General features: G+C 37.9%; 1 protein-coding gene across 1 annotated transcript in view; it reads right to left on the bottom strand.

Moving 5' to 3' along the window:
* The window catches only part of NR2C2 (nuclear receptor subfamily 2 group C member 2), a gene marked incomplete at its 3' end in the record, with an annotated part of 77067 nt that overhangs the window by 27263 nt on the left and 30353 nt on the right, over positions 1-19451 (bottom strand). The gene's annotated exons all lie outside the window — the stretch shown is intronic.

Here is a 19451-nt window from a genome sequence, read left to right on the forward strand (position 1 = left end):
GAAAAAGCTCATCAATAACACAAGGTCAATACCCACTAAAGTCAAGGTTCAAGGTTCTGAATGGTCACTTGGGCACCTGAAGTGAGCAGATATTATTTTTCCTTGAATAAAAGTATATCATGAACCAATGTTTTTCAAACTTCAAAAAAACAAAAAACAAAAAAAGGAAAAAGAAGAAGAGGAGGAGGAGGAGGAAGCAACACTTCCCAATTCATTCTATGAGGCCAGGATTACCTGATACCAAAACCAGACAAACATCACAAGAAAACTACAGATCAATATTCCTTATGAATATAGATGCAACAATCTGCAACAAAACCCTAGCAAAATGAATCCAGAAGCATATAAAGAATCATACACTATGACTAAGTGGGATTTATCCCAGGAATGCAAGGTTGGTTCAGCATATGAATCAAACAATATAACACACCCAAGAACAGAGGACAAAAGCCAAATGATCATCTCAACGTACAGAGGAAGCATTTGACAAAATTCAACACTCTTTCATGATAAAAACACTCACGAAAATAAGAACAGAAGTACTAGGCTTCCCCGGTGGCGCAGTGGTTAAGAATCCGCCTGCCAATGCAGGGGACAGGGGTTCGAGCCCTGGTCTGGGAAGATCCCACATGCTGAGGAGCAACTAAGCCTGTGCACCACAACTACTGAGCCTGCGCACCACAACTACTGAAGCCCGCGTGCCTAGAGCCCGTGCTCTGCAACAAGAGGAGCCACTGAAATGAGAAGCCTGTGCACGGCAACGAAGAGTAGCCCCTGCTCACTGCAACTAGAGAAAGCCTGCTTGCAGCAGCAAAGACCCAATGCAACCAAAAATAAAATAAAGTACATATTTAAAAAAAGAATAGAAGTACTGATATTCCATCAATCTGATAACGAGTATCTATAAAATACAGCTAACATAATACTTAGTGATGGAAGACTGAAAGCTTTCTCCTAAGATCAGGAACAAGACAAAGATGTCTGCTTTCACCATGTCTACTTGACACTGTACTGGAAGTTCTAGACAGGGCAATTAGGAAAGAAAAAGAAACAAAAGCAGCCAGATTTGGAAAGAAGAAAAACTATCTCTTTTTGCAGATGATACGATCTTGCACACAGAAAATCTGAAAGAATCCACAGAAAAACTATTAGCGCTAGTAAATGAGTTTCAAGGTTGCAGAATACAAGATCAACATATAAAAATAAGTTATCTTTCTATAAGTTAGCAAAGAGCAATCAGAAAATAAAATTAAAGGAACAATCCCACTGACCATAGCATCAAACACAAGAAAATAGTTAGGAATAAATTTAACAAAAGTGTAGTATTTGTATACTGAAAACTACAAAACACTGTTGAAAGAAATTAAAGAAGATCTAGATGACATCTGTGTTCATTCATCAGAAGATTTAATATTGTTAAGACGACAATATTACACAAATTGATCAACAGATTTAATATAGTTGCTATCAAAATTCTAGCTGTCTACATTGCATAAATTTACAAGCTCATCCTAAAACTCATGGAAATGCAAGGGACCCAGAATAGCCAAACAATCTTGAAAAAGAACAAAGTTGGAGGACTCACACTTCTTGGCTTCAAAACTTATTATAAAGCTACAGTAATCAAAACTGTTGGCAATGGCATAAAAACAGACACAATGACCAACAAAAAAGAACAAAGAGCCCAGAAATAAACCCTCCCATATGTGGTCAGATGACTTTTGACAAAAGTGGCGTGCCAATTCAATGGGGAAAGAACAGTATTTTCAACAAATGGTAATGGAACAACTGGACACAACATAGAAGAATGAAACTGGACCCCTCCCTCCTACTATATGGAAAACAATTAACTCAAGAGAGAGAATTCTGGGAAGATGGTGGAGTAGGAAGCACCAGGAATCTCTTTCCCTACCTAGACCACAATTGCACTAGTGGAATCTGTCTGATGTAATTATTTTGGAACTCAGGAGTCTACTGGAGGCTTGCAATTTCCAAGGGAAGCCTTGGACCATAAATTGCAGTTAATTTTGGTCAACTCCAGCTCCTAGCACAGTAGCAGCAGCTACCCATTCCCCACATCCACCCTATAACAGGCACCTGTGCACATGTTCCAGAAGCAGCTTGCACACAGCTTGTGGGAGCCAGGGTGGGCAAAAAGGGCCCTTGTCCTCCAAATACTGGGGATCTGTGCTCCAATCAATGATTGCTTCCTCTGATCCCACAGGTGCAGACAAAGAAGGGGTATCCATTGTCTTTGTACTTCTTCCTACTGTTGCAAGCCCCTCCATTTCTGCTGAAGTGATTTCCAGGGGACTTAAAAGACTGGATTGCTTCCCCCACCTCCCCATTTTTCTCTTTATCTTCTATTGGGAACCAGACATTAAAGACAAGGACATTCAAAACTAACTGCATATACAGGGACAATTAGAAAGTAAATACACATGCTCAGAGAAAGGCACAGGTTCAGAAAAGACCCTAGAAAAGACGTTAAGTTTACATGTCAGGATGCTCCTTGGAAAACAGCTTACAACAAAAACAATAAAGTAACAAAAAACAGTAAATATTTGGAAAGGGAGAGAATCTGATTTCCACAGTTACCACATTATTAGATTTAAATGTCCAGATTCAAATGTTGTTTCAACAACAACAACAAAACCACATGGCATACAAAGAAACAAGAAATTATGATCCATTCAAAGGAAAAAAAAATCAATGTTAAGTTATCCCTGAAAAAGATCTCATGTCAAATGTATTAGACAAAGACTGAACTAAAGGAAGACGTGGAAAACTCAACAAACGATGTAAGAACAAAATGGAAATACCAATAAACAGATATAAAACCTAGAAAGAAACCAAAAAAAATTTTTTGGAGCTGAAAACTACAATAACTGAAATGAAAAATTCACTAAAAGGATTCAAAGGAAGATTTGAACAAGCAGAAGAATCAGTTACCTTGATAGAAAGTAGTGAGTCTGAGGAACAGAAAGAAAAAAGATTGAAGAAAACTGACCAGTGCCTGTGAGGCCTACAGGATACCAAAAAGTAGACCAACATAGCATTGTGGGAGTCTGGAGGACAAAAAGGGGGTGAGCAAAGAATATATGAAGAAATAATGTCTGAAAACTTCCCAAATTTGATCAAAGACATGAACATAAACATCCAAGCCCACCAAACTCCAAGTAATAGGAACTCAAAGAGACCGAAATCAAGACATTATAATCAAACTTTCAAAAGACAAGAAGAGAACATCTTGAAAACAGTAAGAGAGAAGCAAACGATCACATACAAAGGACCTGCAATTAGACTATTTGCAGATTTCTCAGGAGAAACTTTGGAGGCCAGAAGGCAGTTGGCCAATACAGTCAAAGTGCTCAAAGAAAAGAAACCTGTCAACCCAAAATACCATACCCGGCAAAACTATCCTTCAAAAGTGAGGGAGATTATAATTAAAATGGCAAAAGTTAAAGATAAAGAGAGGACTCTAAACGCAGCAAGAGAAAAACAAAGAGTTAATTTTATAAGGGAACCCCCATAAGGCTATCTGGTGATTTCTCTACAGAAATGCTGCGGGTCAGAAGGGAGTGGCAAGATAAATTCAAAGTCCTAAAAGGGAAAAACCTGCATCGTAGGATACTCTACACAACAAGATTATCATTAGAATAGAAGGAGAGTCAAAGAATTTCTCAGACAAGCAAAAACTAAAAGAATACAGCAATACTAAACTTTTAACCTGAAAGAAATATAAAAAAGTCTTCTCTAAATAAGATAGAAGCAAAAAAAAAAAAAAAAAAAAGCAGCAGCAGCAGCAAGAATCTATAGGAAAGAAAAAAAAAAACCCACAATTGGGGCCTTCCCTGGTGGCGCAGTGGTTAAGAATCCACTTGCCAATGCAGGGAACAGGGGTTCGAGCCTGGTCTGGGAAGATACCATACGTCGCAGAGCAACTAAGCCCGTGTGCCACAACTACTGAGCCTGTGCTCTAGAGTCTGCATGCCACAACTACCAAAGCCCACGTGCCTAGAGACCATGCTCCTTAACAAGAGAAGCCACCGCAATAAGCCCACACACCGCAACAAAGAGTACTCCCCACTTGCTGCAACTAGAGAAAGCCCATCTACAGCAATGAAGACCCAACACCGTCAAAAATAGACAGATAGATAAATAAATTACTTAAAAAAAACATAATTGAAAAGTATATCACTTAAATAAGCCAGTATGCAGATTAAAAAATTTAAAAAAAATTTGGGGGGTGAAAGTGATAACTACAATGAACAGCAAAAGCATAAACATGAAGATATAAAAGAGGACATAGGGGCTTCCCTGGCGGCGCAGTGGTTGAGAGTCTGCCTGCCGATGCAGGGGACACGGGTTCGTGCCCTGGTCCGGGAAGATCCCACATGCCGTGGAGTGGCTGGGCCCATGAGCCATGGCCGCTGAGCCTGCGCGTCCAGAGACTATGCTCCGCAACGGGAGAGGCCACAACAGTGAGAGCTCCGCGTACCGCAAAAAAAAAAAAAAAAAAAAGAGGACATAAAAATCATAAAATGTGGGGAAGGGAGTAAGAAATTGTAGATTTTTTTTTTTAGAATGTATTTGGAGCCTATATGACAACCAGTCTAAAGCAAGTAGATAACAGTAATAGGTTAGCATACCTGAAAAACAGGGTAACCACAAATCAAAAACATTATTCACAAAAACTAAAAATAAGAAAACACAAGCATAATATAAAAGAAAACCATCAAACCACAAAAGGAAAAACAAAAAAAAGGAACGAAGAAGAAATATAAAATCAACTGGAAAACATTTACAATCGCAATAAATATATATCTATTAATATTTACCTTAAATTATATGCCCCCATCAAATGACACAGAGTGGTAGACTGGATAATAAAATAAGAGCCTACAATATGCTTCCTACAAGGAACCCTTTAGAGTGAAGAACACACATAGATTGAAAGTGAAGGGATGGAAAAAGATATTTCATGCAAACGGAAATCAGAAGAAAGCAGGGGCAGCAATACTCATATGAGACAAAACAGACTTTAAAACAAAATCCATAAAGAAAGACAAAGAAGGACACTATATAATGATAAAAGGATCAATACAAGAAGAGGCTATTATGCTCATTAACATATGCACCCAATATAGGAGCACCTATATAGATAAAACAAATACTAACAGATATAAATGGAGAAACTGATGAGAACACAGTAATAGTAGGAAATTTTAACACCTCACTGACATCAGTGGACAGATCGTCCAGACAGAAAAATCAATAAAGCAACAGAGATCCTAAATGACACAATAGAACAGTTAGACTTAATTGATATTTTCAGGACACTACATCAAAAAAACCCAGAATACATATTCTTTTCAAGTGCACATGGAACTTTCTCTAGGATAGACCATACACTAGGACACGTAACAAGTCTCAACAAATTTAAGAGGATAGAAATCATTTCAAGCATCTTTTCTGACCACAATGGCAGCACGAAACTAGAAATCAACCACAGAAAGAGAAATGAGAAAAAAAAAAAAACGATTACATGGAGACTAAACAACATGGTGCTAAAAAATCAATAGGTCAACGATGAAATCAGAACATATGTTGAAATAAATGACAATGATAACACAACCATACAAAATCTATGGGAGGCAGCAAAAACTGTCCTTAGAAGAAAGTTCATAGCAATACAGGCTTTCCTCAAAATACAAGAAAAATCTCAAATAAGCATCCTAACCTGCCATCTAAAAGAATTAGAAAAAGGAGAACAAACAAAACCTTAAGTCAGCAGAAGGAAGAAAATAATAAAGACCAGAGAGGAAATAAACAGAGATTAAAAAAACAACAGAAAAAGAACAATCAAACCAAGAGCTGGGTTTTTGAAAGGGTAAACAAAATCTACAAACCTCTAGCCAGGCTCACCATAAAGAAAAGAGAGAGGACCCAATAAACAAAATAAACGAAAGAGGACAAGTAAAAACTGATACCACAGAAATACAAAAAAACATAAAAGAATACAACTATATGCCAACAAATTGGACAAACTAGAAGAAATGGACAGGTTTCTAGAAACATACAGCCCACCAAAACTGAATCGAGAAGAAATAATTTGAACAGACTGATTACTAGACGTGAAATAGAATCCGTAATTTAAAAAACTCCCTGCAAACAAAAGTCGAAGACCAGATGGCTTCACTGGGGAATTCTACAAAACATTAAAAGAACTTACACCAATCATTCTCAAACTCTTCCAAAAGAGTGAAGAGGAGGGTACACTCCCAAAGTCGTTCTAGAAAGCCACCTCACCCTGATGCCAAAACCAGACAAAGACACCACCAAAAAAGAAAATTACAGGCCAATATCTTTGATGAGTACAGATGCAAAAATTCTCAACAAAATATTAGCAAACTGAACCCAACAATACATAAAAAAGATCATACAGCACAACCAACTTGGATTCATCCCAGGGTCACAAGAATGGTTCAACATACATAAATGAATCAGTGTGATACAACACATCAACAAAAGAAAAGACAAAACCACATGATCATCTCAATATACGCAGAAAAGGCATTTGATAAAATTCAACATCCATTCATAATAAAAACTCTTGCCAAGTAACAGAGGGAACATATCTCAACATAATAAAAGCTATTTATGACAAACCCACAGCCTACATAATACTCAATGGTGAAAAGCTGAAAGCCTTCCTGCTAAAATCTGGAATAAAGCAAGGATGCCCACTCTTACCACTTCTATTCAACAAGTTTTGGAAGTCCTAGCCACAACAATCAGACAAGAAAAAGAAATAAAAGGTATCCAAACGGGAAGGAAGAGGTAAAATTGTCATTATACTCAGATGACATGGTACTAAGATACAGAAGACCCTCAAGACTCCACATAAAAACTACTAGAAGTGATAAGTGAATTCAGCAAGGTAGCAGGGATACAAAGTTAACATACATAAATCAGTTGTATTTCTTTACACTAGCAATGAAATATTAGAACGTAAAAAAAAAAAAACCCTTTAAAAATCGCATTAAAAAGTAAAATATTTAGGAATAAACCTGACCAAGGAGGTGAAAGACTTACATGCTGAGAACTATAAAACAATGATAAAGGAATTTGAAGATAATGCAAAGAAATGGAAAGATATCCCATGTTCTTGGATTGGAAGAATTAATATTGTTAAAGTGGCCACACTACCCAAAGCAATCTACAGATTTAATGCAATGCTTATCAAATTACCCATGACATTTTTCACAGAACTAGAACGAATACTCCTATAAATTTTATGGAACCATAAAAGACCCAGAGGGCTTCCCTGGTGGCGCAGTGGTTGAGTCCGCCTGCTGATGCAGGGGAGACGGGTTCGTGCCCCGGTCCAGGAGATCCCACATGCCACGGAGCAGCTGGGCCCATGAGCCATGGCTGCTGAGCCTGCGCATCCGGAGCCTGAGCTCCGCAACGGGAGAGGCCACAACAGTGAGAGGCCTGCGTACCACAAAAAAAAAAAAAAAAAAAAAAAAAGACTCAGAACTGCCAAAGCAATCCTGAGGAAAAAAGAATAAAGCTGGAAGCATAATCCTCCCAGATTTCAGCCAATACTACAAAGCAAGAGTAATCAAAATCTCATGATATTGGCACAAATGCAGACATATGGATCAACCAGAAATAAACCCACACACCTGTGGTCAATTAATCTTCGACAAAGGAGGCAAGAATACACAATGAAGAAAGGACTCTCTTCAGCAAGTGGTGTTGGGAAAACTGGGCAGCCGCATGTAACTCAACAAAGTTAGAACACTCCCTCACACCCTACACAAAAATAAACTCAAAATGGCTTAAAGACATATATAAAACATGACACCATAAAACTCCTAGAAAAGAACATAGGCAAAACATACATAAATCGTAGCAATGTTTTCTGAGGTCAGTCTCCCAAGACAATAGAAATAAAAACAAAAATAAAACGTACAAGCTTTTGCACAGCAAAGTATACCATAAACAAAACAAAAAGACAACCTGCGGACTGTGAGAAAATACCTGCAAATGATGTGACTGACAAGGGCTTAATTTCCAAAATATACAAACAGCTCATACAATTCAATAACAGAAAAAGGCAAACAACCCAGTCAAAAAATGGGCAGAAGACCTAAATAGATATTTCTCCAAAGAAAACCATACAGTTGGCCAATAGGCACATGAAAAGATGCTCAACATCGCTAATTATTACAGAAATGCAAATCAAAACTATAATGAGGTTATCACCTCACACTAGTCAGAATGGTCATCATTAAAAAGTCTACAAATAGAAGCCCTGGTGGCACACTGGTTCAGAATCCGCCTGCCAATGCAGGGGACATGGGTTCGAGGCCTGATCCGGGAAGATCCCACATGCCTTGGAGCAACTAAGCCTGTGCGCCACAACTACTGAGCCTGCGCTCTAGAGTCTGCAAGCCACAGCTGCTGAACCCACGTGCCTAGAGCCTGTGCTCCACAAGAGAAGCCACCACAATGAGAAGCCCGTGCACTGCAATGAAGAGTAGCCCCCGCTCGCCGCAACTAGAGAAAGTCCCTGTGCAGCAACAAAGACCCAACACAACCAAAAATAAAAATAAATAAAAAATTTTTTTAAAGTCTACAAATAATAAATGCTGGAGAGGGTGTGGAGAAAAGACAACCCTCCTACACTGTTGGTAGGAATGTAAATTGGTGCAGCTACTGTGGAAAACAGCATGGAGGTTTGCTAAAAAACTAAAAGAAAGAGTTGCCATATGATCCAGCAACCGCACTCCTAGGCATGTATCTGGTGAAAACTCTAATTCAAAAAGAAACATCACCCCAATGTTCACAGCAACACTATTTACAATAGCCAAGACATGGAAGCAACCTAAATGTCCATCAACAGATGAATGGATAAAGAAGATGCAGTGTGTGTATGTGTGTGTGTGTGTGTGTGTGTGTGTGTGTGTGTGTGTGTGTATAGTGGAATACAACTCAGCCATAAAAAAGAATGAAATAATGCCATTTGCAGCAACATGGATGGACCTAGAGATTATCATACTAAGTGAAGTAAGTGGGAAAGAGAAAGAGAAACAGCATATGATATCACTTATATGTGGAATCTTTAAAAAAAAATGATACAAATGAACTTATTTACAAAACAGAAGCAGACTCACAGACGTAGAAAACAGACTTATGGTTACCAAAGGGGAAGGGGATAAATTAGGAGTTTGGGATTAGCAGATACAAGTGTCAATGAAAATAATCAATAAAGAATCTATAGTAAGAAGAGTTTTATTTGAGCCAAACTAAGGACAAGCCCAAAAGCCAGCTTCCCAGATTAGTCTGAGAAGCTCCTCTGGAGAAGCATCATTTCCAGCACAGTTTTATATCTTGTCAGAACAAAGAACATTACATTTCTTCAAGGTTTAAAAACAAAAGACCCCACAAAGATCAGTGATCAGTAAGTCAGCATGGCCTTGGCACCTGGGAAGGGAGTTTTATCATCAAAGAAGGCCCAGCATTGGCACCTAAGGAAGAGAGGAATCTTTATTTTTGACATGGACATTCTTTACTTCTGGTCAGTGTGCCCTTTTCTTTAATAATTAAAGCATATGTACAATGTATGTTTGATACGCCACAAACAGGCTATTTTAGTTAGCATAAAATTCAGGTTAACTCATGCATAAGCCAGAATGACTTCCCTGTATCTCAATACGTGAAAATTTCTTTTATCGCAAACTATACACACACACACATATATATACTACATATATTTACATATATAAAATAGATAAACAACAAGGTCCTTTTGTATAGCACAGGGAACTATATTCAATATCCTGTAATAAACCATAATGGAAAAGAATATGAAAAAGAATATATATATAAAAAACTGAATCACTCTGCTGTACGCCAGAAACACAACATTGTAAATCAACTATACCTCAATTAAAATAAACAGATAAATAAATACATATTTTTAAAACAGAGGGAGAAACCAAGACATTCCCAGATAAACAAAAGGCAAGGGAATTTGTGATCACTAGCTTTGCCCTGCAAGAAATGCTCAAGGGAGTCCTGCAAGGTGAAAGGAAAAAACACTAGGACATTGGAGAAATAAAGATTTCAATACAGGTAAGTACGTGGGCAATTATAAAAGCTAGTATTATTGTAGTGATGGTTTACAACTATACTTTTTATTTTCTACAAATACATTTAAAGAAAAAAAAACCCTCAATTATCAGTGTAAAAGCTAGTACTGTTGTGACTTTAACTCTTGTTTTCTACATAGGAGACTAATGTATTTAAAAGAATTATTAGCTTATGTTTTTGGGCACACAATGCATAAAGATGTAATCTGTGACAACAACAACTGAAAGGGATGGGGACAGAGCTGTAAAGCAAGAATGTTTTTCTGTGTGATTGAAGTTAAGTTGGTATAAATTCAAACTAGAGTGAATCTGTAACTTTAGGATGTTATATGTAATCCCCATGGTAACCATGAAGAAAACAGCTATAGAATATATACAAAAAAATGAGAAATGATTTAAACATTTCAATACCAAAAAAATCAACTAAACATAAAGAAGACAGGAATGCAGGAAATGAAGGACAGAAAAAGCTGTAAGGCATATATAAAACGAAGAGCAAAATGACAGAAGTCCCTCCTCATTAGTAAATATTTAAATGCAAATGGATTAAACTCTCTAATCAGGAGATAACGGCAGAATATTATAGAGAAACTGTGTTCCAACTGTATGCTGCCTATAAGAGACTCACTTTAGAGCCAAAGATACAAATAGACTGAAAATGAAAGGAAAAAGACCATGCGAATAGAAACCAAAAGACAGCAGAGGTAGCTGTACTAAAATCAAACAAAATAGACTTTAAATTTCAAAAGGTTGTAAGAGACAAAGAAGGATACTAATAAGAGGATCAACACAGCAAGAAGATATAACAATCACAAACATTTACACACCTAATAACCAGAAAAATATGTGAAGCCCAAACTGATAGAACTTAAGGAAGAAATGGACAGTTCTGCAATAATAATTGGAGACTTCAATAGCCCAATCTCAGTAATGGACAGAACCACTAGACAGAAGATATATGAGGAAATAGAAGACTTAACACAATAAAAACTAACTAGATTGAACACACTATACAGAACACTCTACTCAGAAACAACAAAGACACATTCTTCTCTAGTACACATGGGACACTCTCCAGGACAGGCCATAAGTTCAGCCACAAATTAAATCTCAACAAATTTTAAAAGACAGATACCATACAAAGTGTCTTCTCTGACCATAACAGGATGAAGTTAGAAATCACCAACAGAAGGAAACTGCAAAAAATTGCAAATCTGTGGAAATTAAATAACACATTCTTAAACAGCCAATGGATCAAAGAGGAAATCACGAGGGTAATTATAAAAAACTTAGAGATGAATGGAAACGAAAACACAACATACCAAAACTTAGGGGACACTGCAAAAGTGGTGTTAAGTGGGAAATTTATGAGCTCTAAGTACTTACATTAAAAAAAAAAAATCTCAAATGAGCAAACTAACTTTTACAACTAGAATAAAAAAAGAACAAACTGAATCCAAAGCTGGCAGGAGAAGAGAAAACAGAAATATAGAAAACAGAAAATCAATGAAACTAAAAATTGATTATTTGAAAAGATCAACAAAATTGACAAATCTTTAGCTAGACAGACTAAGGAAAAAAAAGAGAAGACTCAAATTACTGAAATCAGAAATCAAAGTGAGGACATTATTAACAATTCTACAGAAATATAAAACATTATAAGAAAGAGTAATTGTATGCCAATAAATTGGACAACCTAGACAAAATGAACAAACTCCTAGAAACAAAACATACCATGAGTAAATCATGAAGAAATAGAAAACATGAAGAGACTTATAACTACTAAGGAGACTGAATCAATAATAATAAAAAAAAATTTCCCATAAAGAAAACTCCTGGACCCAAAGGCTTCACTGGTCATTTCTTCCAAACATTTAAAGAAGCACTCTCAAACTATTCCAAAATACTGAAGAGTAAGGAACACTTCCAAACTCATTTGAGGCCAGCATTACCCTGATACCAAAGCCAGGCAAACACACTACAAGAAAACTACAGACCAATATCCCTCATGAACTCTGATACAAGAATCCTCAGCAAAATACAAGCAAACTTGTATCAGCAGCATATTAAAAAGACTACACTCCATGACCAAGTGGAACTTATTCCTGAAATGCAAGGATGAATCAACACGTAAAAATCTATCACTGTAATACACTGCATTAGCAGAATGAAGGAAAAAACCCCACAATATCATCTCAATAGAAGGAGAAAAGGCATTTGACAAAATTTATCACCCTTTCATGATAAAAACACTCAAGGAATTAGGATAGTAGACTATCTCAACATAATAAAAGCCATGTATGAAAAACCCACAGTGAACATCACAGTCAATGGTGAAAGACTGAAAGCTTTTCCTCTAAGATAAGGAACAAAAGCAAGGATGCCTGCTTTCACGACCTCTACTCAACATTGTACTAGAAGTTCTAGCCAGAGGAATTAGGCAAGCAAAAGAAAGAAAAGGCATCCAAATTGGAAAAGAAGAAGTAAAAGGTAAAAGATCTGTACCTTAAAAACTACAATACATTGCTGAGAGGAATTAAAGAATAAATGGAAACCTTTTCCATGTTCATGGGGTTGGAAGACTTAATATTGCTAGGATGTCAATATTTCCCAAAGTGATTTATAGATTCAATGCAATTCCTATCAAAATTTCAATGATTTCTCTTTTTTTGCAGAAATAGAAAAATCCATCCTGAACTTCATGTGGAATCTCAAGGGAATCCCAAATAGACAAAACTACCTTGATAAAGAACAAAGCTGGATCACTTCCTGATTTCAAGACGTGCTACAAAGCTATAGTCACAAAACTGTGGTACTGACATAAAGACAAACATACAGACCAAAGGAAAAAAGATTCCAGAAATAAATCATTGCATATAACGTTATGATTTTTTGACAAGGGAGCCAAGACCATTCAATGTGGAAAAGACATTCTTTTCAACAAATGGTACTAGGAAAACTGGATATTCACATGCATAAGAATGAAGCTGGACTCTTACCTCACACCATACACAAAATTTAACTCAAAATGGATCAAAGACCTAAAACTATAAAACTCTCAGAAGAAAACATGGGAGAAAAGTATCACACATTGGATTTGGTAATGATTTCATGAAAATGACACAAAAGGCACAGGCAACAAAAGAAAAAAAACCACACACAACATGAACTTCATAAAAACTTTTAAAATTTGCGCATCGAAAGACAATATCAACAGAGTAAAAAGGCAACCTACAGAACGAGAGAAAACATTTGCAAATCATGTATCTCATAAGGCATTAATTTCCAGATTATATAAAGAACTTCTAAAACTCAACAACATTAAAAAAAAAAACTCAACCTGACTAAAAAATGGGCAAAAGATTTGAACAGACATTTCTCCAAAGAAAATACACAAATGGCCAATAAGCACACGAAAGCCTGTTCAACATCACTAATCATTGGGGAAATAAAAATCAAAACTACGAGATACCATCTCATACCCATTAGGATGGCTACTATCAAAAAACAAACAAACAAAAACAAAACCAAAAAAACACACCCCAGAAAATAACAAGTGTTGGTGAGGATGCAGAGAAATTGGAACCCTTGTGCACTGCTGGTGGGAATATAAAATAGCACAGCGGCTACAAAAAACAGGATTGTGGTTCCTTAAAAAATTAAACTAGAATTACCATATGATCCAGCAATTCCACTTCTGGGGATATACACAAAAGAGTTGAAAGCAGTGCCTCAAAGAGAGATTTGTACACACATTTACAGCGGCATTGATCATAATACTCAAGGGGTGGAAGCAACCCAAGTGTCCATGTACAGATGAATGGATAAGCAAAATGTGGTATATGCGTTCAATGGACTATTATTCAGCTTTTTAAAATGAGGAAATTTTGGCACATGCTACAACACAGATGAACTCTGAGGACATTATGCTAAGTGAAATAAGCCAGTCACAAAAAGACGACTATTGTATGATTTCACTTATATGAAGTATTGAGAGTAGTCAAATTCATAGCAATAGAAAGTAGAGTGGTGGTTCCTAGGTACTAGGAAAAGTGGGCAATGGGAATTAGTGTTTACTGGGTATAGAGTTTCAGTTTTTACAAGATGAAACGTTATGGAGATGGATAGTGGTGAAAGTTGCACAACATTATGAGTGTATTTAATACCACTGACCTGTATACTTAAAAATAGTTAAAATGGTAAATTTTATATGTATTTTATTACAATTAAAAAATGGATCAAAGATTTAAATGTAAGAGCTAAAACTATAAAACTCTTAGAAGAAAACATAAGTGTAACTCTTCGTGAACTTGGATTAGGTGATGGTTTCCTAGATATGATATCAAAGCATAAGTAACAAAAGAAAAATTAGATGAAGTAGCCATCATCAAAATTAAAAAGTTTTGTGTTTCAAAAGACATCATTTAGAAAGTGGAAAGACACCTACAAAATGGGAGAAAAATTTTGCAAATCATGTATCTGATACATGGACATGCACATATAGACTATAAAGAACTATTATAATATTTAAAAAAAAACAAAGAGGCAAAGAAATTGAGTAGAAATTTCTCCCAAGAAGATATACAAATGACCAGTAGCATAGGAGATGATCAACATCATTAGTTATTAAGGATATTCAATTTAAGCCCACAATGAGATACCACTTCACACCCACTAGGATGGCTACAATCAAAAAGATGAGACTATAACAAGTGTTGACAAGGATGTGGGAAAATGAACTCTAATACACTGCTGGAGGGAATACAGAATGGTACAGCATCTTTGGAAAACAGTGTGGTCAGTTCTCAAAGGTTACACAGAGTTGCCATATAAACCAACAATTCCACTCCTAGGTATATACCCAAGAGAAGGACAAACATATCTCTACAAAAATCTTGTGTAGAAATGTTCACATCAGTATTATTTGTAATAGCCCCAAAGTAAAAACAATCAAATATCTATAGACTGATGAATGAATAAAGAAAATGTGGTATGTCTATGCAATGGAATATTATTTGGCAATAAAAAGGAATGAAGTACCGATACATGCTACAACATGGATGAAATCAGTCACAAAAGACCATATATTGTATGATTTCATTTCTATAACATGCCCAGAATAGGCAATCCATAGGGATAGAAGGTAGATTAGTGGGTGCCAGGGACTGAAGGGATGGGGGAAAGGGGAGATAACTGCTAATAGATATGGAGTTTCTTTCTTTTATTTTTAGCCGCACCGCGTGGCTTGTGGGATCTTAGTTCCCTGACTAGGGATCGAACCCACGCCCTCACAGTGAAAGCGTGGAGTCCTAACCACAGGGCAGCCAGGGAATTCCCTGGAGTTTCTTTCTGAAATGATGAAAATGTTCTAGAATTAGACAGTGGTGATGGCTGTACAACCTTGCGAAACTGCTAAACTGTACACTTTAAAAGGGTGAATTTTACGGTAAGTGAATTATATCTCAATTTTATAAAGCACAGCATGAGGGCTTCCCTGGTGGCGCAGTGGTTGAGAGTCCGCCCGCTGATGCAGGAGACACGGGTTCGTGCCCCAATCCAGGAAGATCCCACGTGCCGCGGAGCGGCTGGGCCTGTGAGCCATGTCCGCTGAGCCTGTGCGTCCCGTGCGTCCCGCAGCGGGAGAGGCCGCGACAGTGAGAGGCCCGCGTACCTCAAAAAAAAAACAGACAACAGAATGCAATATTCTCATAGTGACTTTTAGTTTACAAAATGCTTTGTATATATTAGTTTTCTCTTGGTTAAGAGATACGCAGAATAGGCACAAACCATTTTAGAGAGGGTGTGATGAGGCTCAAATCTTGCAGAATATATCTCCCAGCATCCATGTACATATATTTCTTAGCTCTGTTTATTTGTAATTAAGAAGAAAAGGCTGGCCAGTCATTTTATCAGTGCATAGGCATTAAATCCTTCTTTAGTAATGAACGTTTAGAATTCTGGTTGAGTCTATTATTACTCTGCAAGTTAATTCCACCCATTTCAGATATTCTGAATTCTTAACTGATAGAATAATATTCTGCCTTTCTGACTCACTTTATTTTTTAGAAGTTTTAAAGGAATCAACATTATTTGAGTACCCATAGGCTATGGAATCAGATAGACCTAGGCTCTGAAACACATACTGTCACCCTGAGAAAGTCATTTAAACCCTCTAAACTTCGGTTTTCTCAAATTCAACATAGACATATTGTTACTACTTTATGGGATTGATGAGAGGGTTAGTAAATAATATGTTAAGTATTAATTCTATTCATCACATAGTTACTATTAATACTATCACAAACTTCTGAAAATTTTTTCTAAAGCCTGAGTTATAAACAGTGTATAAATATCTTTGTTACCATGATTAATTGTACTAGTGAGATGCTTCTTGAATGGAAAATTCTTATTTTCTTTTTATAAGAAAGAATACCTCACATTATACACAAAAATTAGAAAACACAGGTGTAAATCTTCATGACCTTGCCTTAGGCAATGATTTCTTAGCTATTACACTTAAAGCAAAATAAAGAAACGAAAGATAAAACGAACTTTGTCAAAATTAAAAACTTTTGGGACTTCTCTGGTGATCCAGTGGGTAAGACTCCGCACTCCCAATGCAGCGGACCCGGGTTCGATCTCTGGTCGGGGAACTAGATCCCACATGCATGCTGCAACTAAGATCCCACGTGCCACAACTAAGATCTGGTGCAGCCAATATAAATTAATTAATTAATTTTAAAAAAAGGTCATTTTTAGGGAGCAGAGTGGGGGCAGTGATTGGGAGAGGACAGGAAATTCTGTTCTTAACCTGTGTGGTGGTTACATGGGAATGTTCCCTCTATGATAATTTACTGTGTTACACACTTATGAATTGTGAACCTATGTATGTTATACAATAAAAACTTTATTTAAAAGAATAACAGTATTCAAAAAGTATTTCACAGGGACTCAGAGAAACTTTCTAAGTCAGTAGGCCAAAGTGACCCTTGTCCACACTTCACTGGAACCTGCTAAGCACTGACCCTGTGCCACCCTGGGGCTGCGCACTGGGTGTGCACAGCAACCAGAAGTGGCCCTGCCTTCCAGCAACTGCGGCGGTGGGTGGACAGCTACAGGGGAGGAAGTGCGGGTTGGGTGCCAAGACTATTTGCCAGCTTTCTTACCCTGCCTGAGCTCCAGTTTAAACCCCCTGGACTCTGGTTGCCCCACGTTAAGGAATACGCTTGCAAATTTTATGATTACTTTTATATGAGAATCCCAAAGACCTCCACAGATTTGCTGAGAGGGGGCAAGGGTCATGCTGGCGATGGGCTCAGTAATAAATTTATTTTAAAAATATTTATTTAGGCTGCACCGGGTCTTAGTTGAGGCACGCAGTCTTCTTAGTTGTGGCATGTGAACTCTTAGTTGCGGCATGCATGCGGGATCTAGTTCCTCAACCAGGGACGGAACCCGGGCCCCCTGCAGTGGGAGCGCGGAGTCTCACCCACTGGACCACCAAGGAAGTCCCTCAGTAATAAATTTAGATTGGGTGAACAGTCTTAAATATCCCTGGGATTCAAGGGAAGGATGCTTAACTCCAGAAGTGACAGGTAAGTGGGAAAATACCTGGGATCCCCTACTCCTGTGGCCTTTAGAAAGAAGGTGTGTTCTACTGGCACCACGAGCAGTTTAGATATGATCTGGCTTGAAGGCAAAGTGATGTCTTGATGGGATCGCCCAGAAATTCTTGCAGCTGTGTGAACTTTGAGCCTAATATTATGAACAGACATCAAAGCAGGAAGTCCACTTTTTTTCCTGAAGCATTCTGTTGAATATCATTTAGCACAATGATAAAAAGTCAATGACAGGGGCTTCCCTGGTGGCGCAGTGGTTCGGAGTCCGCCTGCCGAGGCAGGGGACAAGGGTTCGTGCCCTGGTCTGGGAAGATCCCACATGCCGCAGAGCGGCTGGGCCTGTGAGCCATGGCCGCTGAGCCTGCGCGTCCAGAGCCTGTGCTCCGCAACGGGAGAGGCCGCAACAGTAAGAGGCCCATGTACCGCAAAAAAAAAAAAAAAGTCAATGACATAAAAATATTAGATGCATTTCTGACCAGCAGAAGCATCTCCTTTCCATCCTTTCCTGCCTACCTTTTCAGTGCCTGAAGTAGGTCTTGGCCCTCTGCCTTAGCTTACTTTCTACCCCTTCAATTTGCTCCAGCTGCAAAGGACACGCTCATTTAGTTCACAGTGAAGTGTAAACGCCCAGCAACACCCAGGTGTGTATTATACCTGGCCAGAGCGCTTGCACTTTGACACGGAAACAGCTACTCCAAAGGACTCAATTAAAACATGAGCAAGCAGAGTGTGAAAATACATTTGGATACATGTCTTCCAGGGCATGGTGTCTGACTCACACTTAAAGGGTAAAATCGGCACTTCCATTTCACATCCTTTCTAAAGTTAACCATGCTTTACCCAACACACAAATGTTTACTGTCTAAAGAGTTCATGAAAGACCAGCTCGTCTGGTCAGCTGTCTCTGACCCCCCGGATTGGTGCACGAGTCCTGCTTTGGGCTCCCAGAGTGCCTGTATCTTAGCACTCTCCACAGGGCCCCTCATAGTACCTGCTCAAGTCTACCTCAGAGGGCAGGAAGGAACAGTTCCTTTTACTCCTAAGGCCAGGCACATATCAGGCCCAAAATGACTAGTTAGAGAATGAGTACTTTTTAACTTCAAGAATAAAGAAGTCGTCTTTTTTACAGTCCTGATGCTGGGACTCTGCCTAGACCTCTTTTTGTTTTACTCCACTCTTGTAACTATCTGCTAGTTAAACATCCTGCAAGTATGCACAACACCTGCCTTGGCAGTTTATCATATAAATAAACCAAGGCATATTGCCTCCACTGACACACGAGTATATGTGGCTGATGGGAAAGTACATACCTTTTTAACCTGGAGTGAGAACCTTCTCTATTTCACCATAACATGCCACTGCCTTGGCAGCATTTTTGGGGGAATAATTTTTAGGAAAAATTTCTGTGTTAACATGCAATCATTCGGTAAAGGATGAACATCTAGGTTGAACAGAATGCCCAAAGCATTCAGCTAATAAGCAAAAATTAAGTTTCTAAATCTATAATTTATTCTGATTCTGATTTTTGGCTGCAACATTCCCATGGGTTATTAATAGGGCAACAAAGTTCACACCCTGTGTGTGGGGGGGAAATAACAGATCCTGCAGACTCAACATGTTAGGATCTCAATCAGGAACTTCCACTTCTCCTTAACATTCCTAGTGA

The sequence above is a fragment of the Grampus griseus genome (assembly GCF_964374135.1).
Source record: "Grampus griseus genome assembly, chromosome: 10".
Classification (NCBI taxonomy): Eukaryota; Metazoa; Chordata; class Mammalia; order Artiodactyla; family Delphinidae; genus Grampus; species Grampus griseus.